This window comes from Zea mays, chromosome 2 (genome assembly GCF_902167145.1).
Source record: "Zea mays cultivar B73 chromosome 2, Zm-B73-REFERENCE-NAM-5.0, whole genome shotgun sequence".
Taxonomy (NCBI): Eukaryota; Viridiplantae; Streptophyta; class Magnoliopsida; order Poales; family Poaceae; genus Zea; species Zea mays.
This window is the reverse complement of record NC_050097.1, coordinates 105,050,929-105,061,245: the sequence shown is the minus strand read 5'-3', so window position 1 is coordinate 105,061,245 and position 10,317 is coordinate 105,050,929. Positions and strand designations below refer to the sequence as shown.

The window sequence follows — 10,317 nt, the reverse complement described above, 5'->3', positions numbered from 1 at the left end:
GGGAAGTCTTAATCCCTCTCAGCTACATGGTCTTTCTTGTAGGCAGTTACAAGATTCAGTTCATAATGGGGTTTTGCCACATCTTTAAGAAAAGCCCTCATGCTAAATTTATAATTTCTATCACAGAGTACTTGATATATCACACCATGGCTGCAGCAAATCTGAGCACAGTTGGCTTCTTTGCAGGTACTAAGCTTTCCTTCAGAGTGGACCATTAATTTCATTCACCTTCGAAAATTTAGTTCTTCAGAACCTAATCAGAAATCAGCTTTAACGACCTGTTTGGTTGATTGTCTGGTACTTCTCTCAAAATATTTATTTGATTTAGCTTTAGGAGCTATCTTGTTTCCCTATGCAGGGTCTTCATTTAAACTTCCTCAGGATTTTATCAGTATATATTTTACTTTTGCAGTTTAAACAATGGAATGTAGCATTTATCGGTTCCAGCTTTCAATCTTGCAAAATAGAAGCACTGACAGCGTGCTTGTTGCATGCATTACCTGTAATAATGCTCCATTTGTTTAGCCACTCTAATCGACACTGCCCGTTTATTTACATAGGAACGTCAATCATATGGATGCTTCTTCAGTGGAATTATCATGTGAATCCCCATAGTGCCCAACTCTGAGATGATTTCTTCTGCAGATGCGGGAGATAAATTGAAGCTGTGGGTACTCTGTTTTCTGAAATGTAAGCCCATCAATAGTGCGTACTGGTTCGACCAATCTTGCTGAACTCCATTGAATTATGTTTGATTATCATTCCTGTTTCCAAATTGCCTTTAGGTTGAGGTCTGGTTTGCCAGGAGTTTTTAATGTATCTGACTTCCCAATATCCAGCAAGTTAGTCATATGATGCTGCGACTTCATCATGGTATCCATGTTTGCCGAGCATCTTGAAGAAAAATAATAATCTGTGGGTAGCTGTAGTGTCCTCGACCTATGTATGGATTAGCATTGTAGAATTTGTCACCATGTCAACGTATTGATTACATGATTTTGTTAATTGGATTATGTCACACTTAGTGGAGGCAGGGGGCCTAAACCAGACATCATCTCATGAATCTATAGCTTTTAATAATCATCTATGTCAAGGCAGGTAGCAGTTCTTGGGTTAGCTTTGTAATGGGGAATATATGTATTTGCAGACATACTATGTCTTAACACTAAATTAATTGAGCCATACTATTTTAACATCCTCCATTCCAAAGTTTTTTTATGTCTCCAGGCTAAATAGGTATGTGGCACTATTTGGTGAATTTAGTCATGTAGGTATTTTTTCAGACAAATGATAGCTATTCAACATATGCAATTGTTCTGTAAATAGAGGCACATTGAGTAGTTCTATTCAACATATGCAATTTTTTCAGACAAATGATAGCTATTCAAGGAGCTAGAGGCTGCTCAACATAAAGCATCAACGGCAACCTCTGGAACAGCTGAAAATGCTCTACTGGAAGCTAAGTCAGTGACTGATCTTAAATCTAAAGATTTGGAGGAGAAGAAAAGGGAGCTTTGTTCACTGATACAAGAAGTTGGAGTGCTTTTGTGAAGGCTTTTGCGAATCACTTGAAGTGTTAGTACTTTTGTGAATGATTTTGTAAAGTGTTTGCAAATATGTGCAAAACATAATAACATGTGTAGGTTTTGTGAATGATTTTGTTGTGGTGCTTGTTGATGGTTTATGTGATGTGGATCTATCATTGTGCAATACTAATTAAATTTGTATATCTATGTGATTATCTGTATAAAAATTGGTGATTTGTGATGCTTTTGTATATATAACAGTTGTTGAATGCTAATTAATGGTATATTATCATTATTAACGACTATAATTAGGGGCAACTTTCTGTTGGTTGCTAAATGTATAGTATAACGACTCACGATTGGTTGCTAAATCTGTAGTACAACAACCCACAGTTGGTCGCTAAATATATAATATTAGCAACGGACGGTCGGTCGCTAAAAAGATGTCGGTCGCTAAAGCCTTTAGCGACGGCACTTACAGCGACCATCTTTATGGGTCGCTAAAAGTTTTTAGCGACCATCCGTAGGTCGCTGAAGGCCGTTTTAGCAACCAACCGTAGGTCGCTGTAAGTGAACCGTCGTGTAGTGTTCCTTGTTGGTCTCCAACGGCTCCTAGCTGCCTTGGGGCTATAAAAGGGACCCCTAGCCGCATGGAGGAGCACCCAAGCATTCAAGAAACATTCTAAGCCTCCAAGACTCCAACTTTGCGCATTTGATTCTTTGAGATAGTGACTTGAGCTCCATTTGAGTTGTGAACTCCGTGGGTTGTGTTTTGAGCTCAAGTTATGACTTGTGTGCGTGATTGTGCTGTGTTTTGAGTCTTGTGTGTGTTGTTCTCCCCTTCCTTACTTCCGTGCTTCTTTTGTGATCATCATTGTAAGGGCGAGAGGCTCCAAGTTGTGGAGATTCCTCGCAAACGGGAGAAAGTCAAAGAAAGGAAAAATCGTGGTATTCAAGTTGATCATTGGATCACTTGAAAGGGGTTGAGTGCAACCCTCGTCCATTTGGACGCCACAACGTGGAAGTAGGCAAGTGTTACTTGGGCGAACCACGGGATAAAAATCACGTGTCTCTTGTGTGCTTTACCTTTGATTATCTGTGTTCACAAGAACTCGTTTCAAGCTACTTAGCCATTCTAACTTACATAACAAAGTTTTGTGGCTATTAGTGTTGAATTTTACAGGATCACCTATTCACCCCCCCCCCCTTTAGGTGCTCTCAGCTCTGCTAAGGGTGCGTGCTAGTTTTGTTTGTCACCCACCTTATGGAGGAGTACTGTGTTTATACGACTGGTGAAACCTAACGGGCGACTACACACCAGGAGAATCTTTGTAAAGGCTACGTAGTGAAACCTTGCCGACTCACATTGGAAGTGTTTGAGAGTTTGATCGACCCGAGGCAAAAAGGGAATCACGGCTCATGGGTAATGTGTGCGACCTCTACAAAGTGTTATGAAACTGAAATATCAGTCGTGCTCACGGTTAAGAGCGGCCTTGGGATCCTCTTTGATTAGAGATACAGATGGTTCGAGATACAATGGTTACGGATGATAATGATGGTTCTATTAATGATGTTTCTAACTATGGATTTTGGTATTTCCTCTATGAGGAAGTACTCTTTGGGAAAATAACTTGGGATTGATAATAAAACTTGTCTTATATTAATGAATAAAAATTGATAAAGTAAAAGCAACCTGCTTTGATCCTAACCCACATAAAGCTAGTCCACCTCAGCCAAACGAGACATTTGCTGAGTACGTTGATGTGCACTCACCCTTACTTTCACAAAACACCAGTTTGCATTTGGTTCAATCTATGCTCAAGTAAATAAGAAGAAGAAGGTGTCAAGCGGATCTCTAGGCGTTTCAGGACTTCGACGAGTTCGAGGATTAGGCTAGCGACCTCCCCCAGTCAGCTGCGTATAGTGGGTTCATTTACGTTGGCTATGTTCCTATTCTGTGTACTTTGCTTTATATAATGTAAATGACTCTAGTCTGTAATATTATCACTTACTCTTTATTGTTATTCGAAGTATTGTTCTATGATGAGTCATTTATGTAATCGTTGTGTACGTGAGTTCTGATCCAGACACGTACATGGTTCTCATTCGGTTTACCTTCGAAACTGGGTGTGACATACCACATCACCCCAAGCGTAAATCTTTTTGAGCACATAATAGTCTACTTATTATTTTTGTTTGCTAGTGTATTTTGAAGTCTTCTGTTGGGCTTCTTTTGGTTCTTCCCTTTAGACACAGATGCAACACACTCTTCCTCTTGATAATTGTAACACCTCGGATATTATGAGAACTAAAAACCTGGCATGGCATCATATGCATTGGCATCATTGTATTTTAATACACCGAGGATGCATTCACTAGGACCAAAAAAACTCTAAGTGTGATGGGGTGATTAGTAGAAAGTAGAAAAACCTAGTTTGAAAAAAACTTCAGTTTTGACCCAAAAAGTGGACTTTGTAAGCTGGTAATATTTTGCCAAAAGTTAAAATACCAAAGTCATAGAGTTTTTCAAACCAAACAACTTTCATGTGTAGAGATTTCCAAGTTTTATAGGAAAATGTGGAGAAAAACTCAAAACAAAGTTTTGACCTAGGGTTTGGAATTCTAAAAATATTGTTATGGACCAAGATTACTGTAACAAAGTGGAAGACTACATGTTGTTATATGAGTTTGTTAAAAAGTACTAGCCCTAAAGTCATTTGGAACAGGTAGTAACACTGGTCCAAAGATTTAATGTTTTAATCTCGATACCAGACTTAGTACAATTTCAGAGGCTGAGTTTGTGTGTTTGGTCCAGCTTTGAAATTCTATTGTGCTTGATTCATGAAGTATTGAGCCCTACTCTTTGTGACAAAGTTGAAGAGTATTTATTATTTCACAAGTTTGATTAAAATTTCTACCCTGAAGCTATTTGGAATTGGGAGAAAAATCTATCTAAAGTGGAGCTGTCAGGTTTTTAATATCTGAATTTCAGGTTTCAGTTAACTGAAAAAGTCTAAGTTCAGTGTGTTCACTCAGTTTTGGATCCTTGTTGTGACTGATCCATGTAGGTATGAACCATGGCTATTGTAAAAAAAATTGTAAACGGTAGTTAGGTGAATAAATTTCATACAGGTTAATCTCTCTGTCATCACTGGAAATCAGGAGAAAATCAAGCCTGAACATGCTCTGTCAGACAACAGGTGCTGGCGGGATATGCAGTTCAGATTACTGAACCAAAATAGCGTGTGTGTGCTGGTACAGTGTACCTTGCCACCAACGTGCTATCTCGCGCCAAGATCCGGTTCTCGGCAAGATTGGTGCCGTGGTGAAGTGGACAGCACCGCAGGGTAAAAGATATTGAGCTGGGGATGAGCTCGAGTCCTGTTACCAGCCTGGCCGCTTACACCAATCCAGGGATTTAATCCCCTTGAGGGCTTGTTCGTTTTAGAGTGGATTGAGGGGGATTGGAGGGGATTAAATCTCCTCCTATACATTTGTATAGGAGGAGATTTAATCCCCTCCAATCCCCCTCAATCCACTCCAAAACGAACAAGCCCTGATTGGTGTAACCGAACATGCTGATGCCGGTACGGATTAGCTTTGCTGCGGTTGTGTGGTCGCCGTCGCGGGACTCACCGGTCTCCCTGTAAACGCCACGCAGCAGCCTGCTGTTGATTAATTAGACAAATTCTAAATTAAATTCCGAATATAAATCATGACCAAATCAGAAGAACTGAAATAAAAGCCAAATCAGATGATGCGTACTGATTAGACTTACTGATTGTTGGCGCGCGTCAGGATCAGTTGGGTCGACGATGTCAGAAGATCACGAGCAGTCGCGTGAAGACGCTTCCCAAAAACCTTATTCGCCCTCTCCCGGTGCAGGATCTAGAAGACGAAGGGTTCCGGAGACCTGCTCTCCTGATCGCAGATGCACCTCTGCGGTCGGGACGAAGGGAACTAAAAGACGGCTCAGCTATGAAGAGAGGTGAAAACGAACTGGGATCTGGGATAATTTGGAGGCTGGCTGCCGGGCTCCTTTTATAGGGCCGAGTCCGCGACCCCGTGCTTATCCGCCCACGAAAATCTCGCAATCAGTTGAGATTTTATAGCGATCGGTTAGGATAAGCGTAACAGCCAAGAAACCAAAAAATCAAACGGCAAAAGGTAGCCGCGCCCCCGCAAGGCGAGGGGCCGGATTTCGGCGGACCATTCACGCGCATGTCGTGCGCCCGCGCCCTTCGCCCCGCCCCGGCCCGGCCCGGCCAGGCCAGGCGAGCGAGCGCGCGCGCGCGTGTGGCTCTCCACACTCTCTCCTCTCATCCATGACTTGGTGAGTGAGTGTGGCTTCCATATTTAAGTTAGCTCTACTCCACAAGAGCTAGCAATATGGTGCTATTGGTTCCACCTATCCCTTTGCCATCCACTTATATGGGCTTTTGAGATTTTCCTGGGATTTATTAGAAATTCTTAATTGGGCCAAGCCCATAAATCCTAACAATCCCCCACCAGATCTCAAATGCCCATCTGCAGTTTTCGCCACTGTTCACTACTGTTTAATATACTAGTTTTTCAGCAGAGACTGTTAAGTTGAACTTCCGCCTAGAACTCCAAGCTACACCAACCCACAACTTGGACAATGGACTATGCCTTGAATTGCAAGTTTTGCGTGAATGGGTTTCACTTGAAGTCATGACCAGTACTTGGCTACCAGTAGTCCCCTTCTCGGGTGGAGCATATACGTCGTACTCCAAGGTCTCTTCAGGAGTTTACTAGAGATCACCCAAATCTCATAGACTGCGACGTTAGACAGTCTAACTCATATAGGTGTGTTCTTTCAAAGAATGTTCTGCAGGACAACATCTTCGCTAATACAAGCCAACAGAACACATTAAGGCACAAAGCCAACCTGCCTTACAGCATTTGAGAGTATTGCATCTTTACTTAGAGAGGGTCAAAGGTTACTCTCCTCAGTTCACCAATGGCTTGTTCTTCCCAGGACCTAATTCACGGGATCTCCGATCACATAGACTGGGTTTCCACCATGGCAACTTTATTCGGGTCTCATACCCATCTCTCTTGATGCGATTTCTATCACATTACGTGGTAGTCCCTTGGTAAAAGGATCTGCCAGATTTTTATCTGTTGAAATATAAGTCACACTTATAACTCCGGAGTTTCTCAACTTTCTGACAGACTTCAATCGTCTTTTGACATGTCTTGATGACTTTCCATTATCCTTAGAACTCGTCACTTTAGCAATCACTGTCTGATTGTCACAGTTCATAAGGATAGCTGGTATTGGTTTCTCAACCACCGGCAAGTCCATCAAGAGTTCACGCAACCATTCTGCCTCAACGGTTGCTGTGTCAAGTGCAGCTAGCTCGGCTTCCATGGTTGACCTCGTCAAAATGGTCTGCTTGCATGACCTCCATGATACCGCACCTCCACCAATAGTAAAGACATAACCACTGGTGGCATAAAGCTCGTCTGCATCAGATATCCAGTTCGAATCACTATATCCTTCAAGTACTGCATGCTGACCAGAATAGTGAATCCCATAACTCATTGTACCTTGCAGGTAGCGCATAACCCGCTCAAGTGCATGCCAATGATCAGTCCCGGGGTTTGACATGAACCTACTCAATTTGCTCACAGCAAACGAGATATCGGGTCTTGTTGCACCAGCAAGATACATGAGTGAACCGACAATCTGAGAGTATCTCAATTGGTCTAAACCAATTCTCTTGTTCTTTCGCAGTGTCACACTGGGATCATAAGGTGTTGGAGAAGGTTTGCACTCAGAGAAGCCAAATCGCTTCAAAACCTTTTCAACATAGTGAGATTGCGAGAGAGTAATCCCACCATCTGCCTTAATCAGCTTGATGTTTAGAATCACATCAGCTTCTCCCAGATCTTTCATATCAAAACTCTTTGATAGAAAAGACTTGACTTCATTGATCACATCAATGTTTGTGCCAAATATCAATGTATCATCAACATATAAGCACAATATAACTCCTTCGCCCCCACCACAGCGATAATATACACACCTGTCTGCCTCATTAATGGCAAAGCCTGCAGACGTTAGAGTCGTGTCAAACTTCTCATGCCACTGCTTTGGTGCTTGCTTCAGACCATACAAAGATTTCAATAACTTGCACACCTTGCTTTCTTGACCCTTTACTACAAATCCATCAGGCTGTTCCATATATATTTCCTCGTCCAGCTCTCCATTAAGAAAAGCTGTCTTTACATCCATCTGATGAACAAGGAGACCATACGAGGCAGCCAAAGAAAGTAGTACTCGAATAGTGGTCATTCTAGCAACAGGTGAGTAAGTATCAAAGAAGTCTTCTCCTTCTTTCTCAGTATAGCCTTTAGCCACAAGCCTAGCCTTGTACTTTTCAATTGTACCATCAGGCTTGAGCTTCTTTTTAAACACCCACTTACAACCCACGGGTTTGCATCCATAGGGTCGATCAGTGACTTCCCACGTACCATTTGAAAGAATGGAGTCCATCTCATTATGAACTGCTTCTTTCCAATCATCTGCATCTGGAGATGCAAATGCTTCTGCAATGGTAGTAGGAGTATCGTCCACAAGGTACACAATGAAGTCATTACCAAAGGATTTTTCAACCCTTTGTCTCTTGCTCCTTTTAGGAGCATCATTGTCATCCTTCTCTAGGACAATTTCATGTGGCTGTTCAAAACTCTCAATAGGTGTATTATGTTCAGGAATTATCTCAGAAGAGTATCTAGAATTGCTATGAATGTCTTTCATTGGAAATATATGCTCAAAGAAAAGTAGCATCACGTGATTCCATAATAGTATCAACATACACATCAGGAACTTCAGATTTAACTACTAAAAATCTATAAGCTATGCTACACGAAACATATCCAAGAAAGACACAATCCACTGTCCTTGGACCAAGCTTGCGCTTTTTATTAATTGGTACATTGACTTTCGCCATGCACCCCCAAGTGCGCAAGTATGAAAGTGATGGTTTTCTCCCAACCCACTTCTCATAAGGGGTTTTCTCTTCTTTGCCCATAGGAATTCTATTCAGAACATGACATGAAGTCAGGACTGCCTCCCCCCACCATGCCTTAGATAAACCACAAGTGTCTAACATGGCATTCATCAGGTCAGTCAACGTACGGTTTTTCCTTTCAACAATCCCGTTTGACTCGGGTGAATAGGGAGGAGTCCTCTCATGAATAATGCCATGTTCTGCACAGAAATCATCAAAGACTTTGGGAAAGAACTCGCCACCACGATCTGATCTAAGACGTTTGATCTTTCTCTCTAGTTGGTTTTCAACTTCAGCCTTATAGATTTTAAAGTAGTCTAAAGCCTCATCTTTAGTTTTTAGCAAGTATACATAGCAAAATCTAGACGCATCATCAATCAATGTCATGAAGTATCTCTTACCACCTTTTGTCAACACACCATTCATCTCACAAAGATCAGAATGTATGAGTTCTAGCGGTGCCAAGTGTCTCTCCTCAGCAGCCTTATGAGGCTTTCGAGGTTGCTTCGACTGCACACAACTATGGCACTTAGAACCTTTGACTATGGTGATATTCGGAATTAAACTCATGGTTGCAAGCCGAGACATAGAGCCAAAATTAATATGACACAAACGAGAATGTCAAATACTCGCAAGATCATCAACATTAGCACAAATATGGTTCACAGACTTATTATTGAAATCTAACAAAGAAAAGCGGAATAAGCCTCCGCAATCATAGCCTTTACCAATAAATTGTCCAGACTTGGACACAACTAATTTATTGGACTCCAAAACTACCTTGAACCCATCTCTACATAGAAGGGTTCCGCTAACGAGATTCTTGTGTATAGAAGGGACATGATGCACGTTCTTCAGCTGCACGATCTTTCCCGAAGTAAACTTCAGATCCACCGTGCCAGTGCCATGAACAGAAGCATGTGACCCATTCCCCATTAGCACGGAAGAATCCCGGGCGCCCTGATAAGAAGAGAACAAGTTAATGTCAGAACACACATGAACATTAGCACCAGTATCAAGCCACCAGCTAGGTGATTGAAATACTGAGAAGATGAAAGGTAAATTATCATACCCTTTGTCTTCCTCATTGCTAGCGACCACTGTGTTGACATTGCCCTTTTTGCCACGGCGATCCGCTCGATCGGGACAATCCTTGGCAAAATGACCCGCCTCGCCACATGCGAAACATGTCAATTCAGCCTTGTTCTTCTTCTTCTTGAAGTTGGTAGTTTTGTTGGGCTTGTTAGATTTTGGCTTTCCTTTGCCCTTGTTGTGGTTCTTCTGAACCATGTTGGCGCTGGAGTGGCCCTCGCCTCCTTTAGATCCCGTGTCCTTTGCCCGAGCTTTCTCCTCAACATCCAGAGACGCTATCAGATTTTCAACTGATATCTCCTGTCTCTTATGTTTTAGAGTTGTGGCGAAGTTCCTCCATGTAGAAGGCAACTTTGCAATAATGCACCCAGCCACAAATCGGTCAGGAAGGACTATCTTAAGGTGGTCGAGCTCCTTGGCTATACACTGTATTTCATGAGCTTGCTCTACAATAGAGCGATTATCAACCATCTTATAATCATGAAAGCTCTCCATGATATACAGGTCACTGCCAGCATCTGATGCACCATACTTAGTAGTAAGTGCATCCCACAACTCTTTCCCGTCTGTGTACTGCATATTCGCATCAACGAGACGGTCAACAAGGGCGCTAAGAACGGCTCCCGTGAACATAGTATTGGCATGGTCGTACTCTTTCT

At 42.1% G+C, this 10,317-nt stretch overlaps 1 long non-coding RNA gene across 1 annotated transcript; it reads left to right on the top strand.

The window, feature by feature from the left end:
* The first annotated feature begins 680 nt into the window (after positions 1-680).
* LOC109944531 (uncharacterized) lies at positions 681-1,653 on the top strand. Its single transcript, XR_002267604.1, has 2 exons — positions 681-873; positions 1,370-1,653. It is a non-coding gene; the product is annotated as an uncharacterized lncRNA (long non-coding RNA).
* Positions 1,654-10,317: the final 8,664 nt, after the last annotated feature.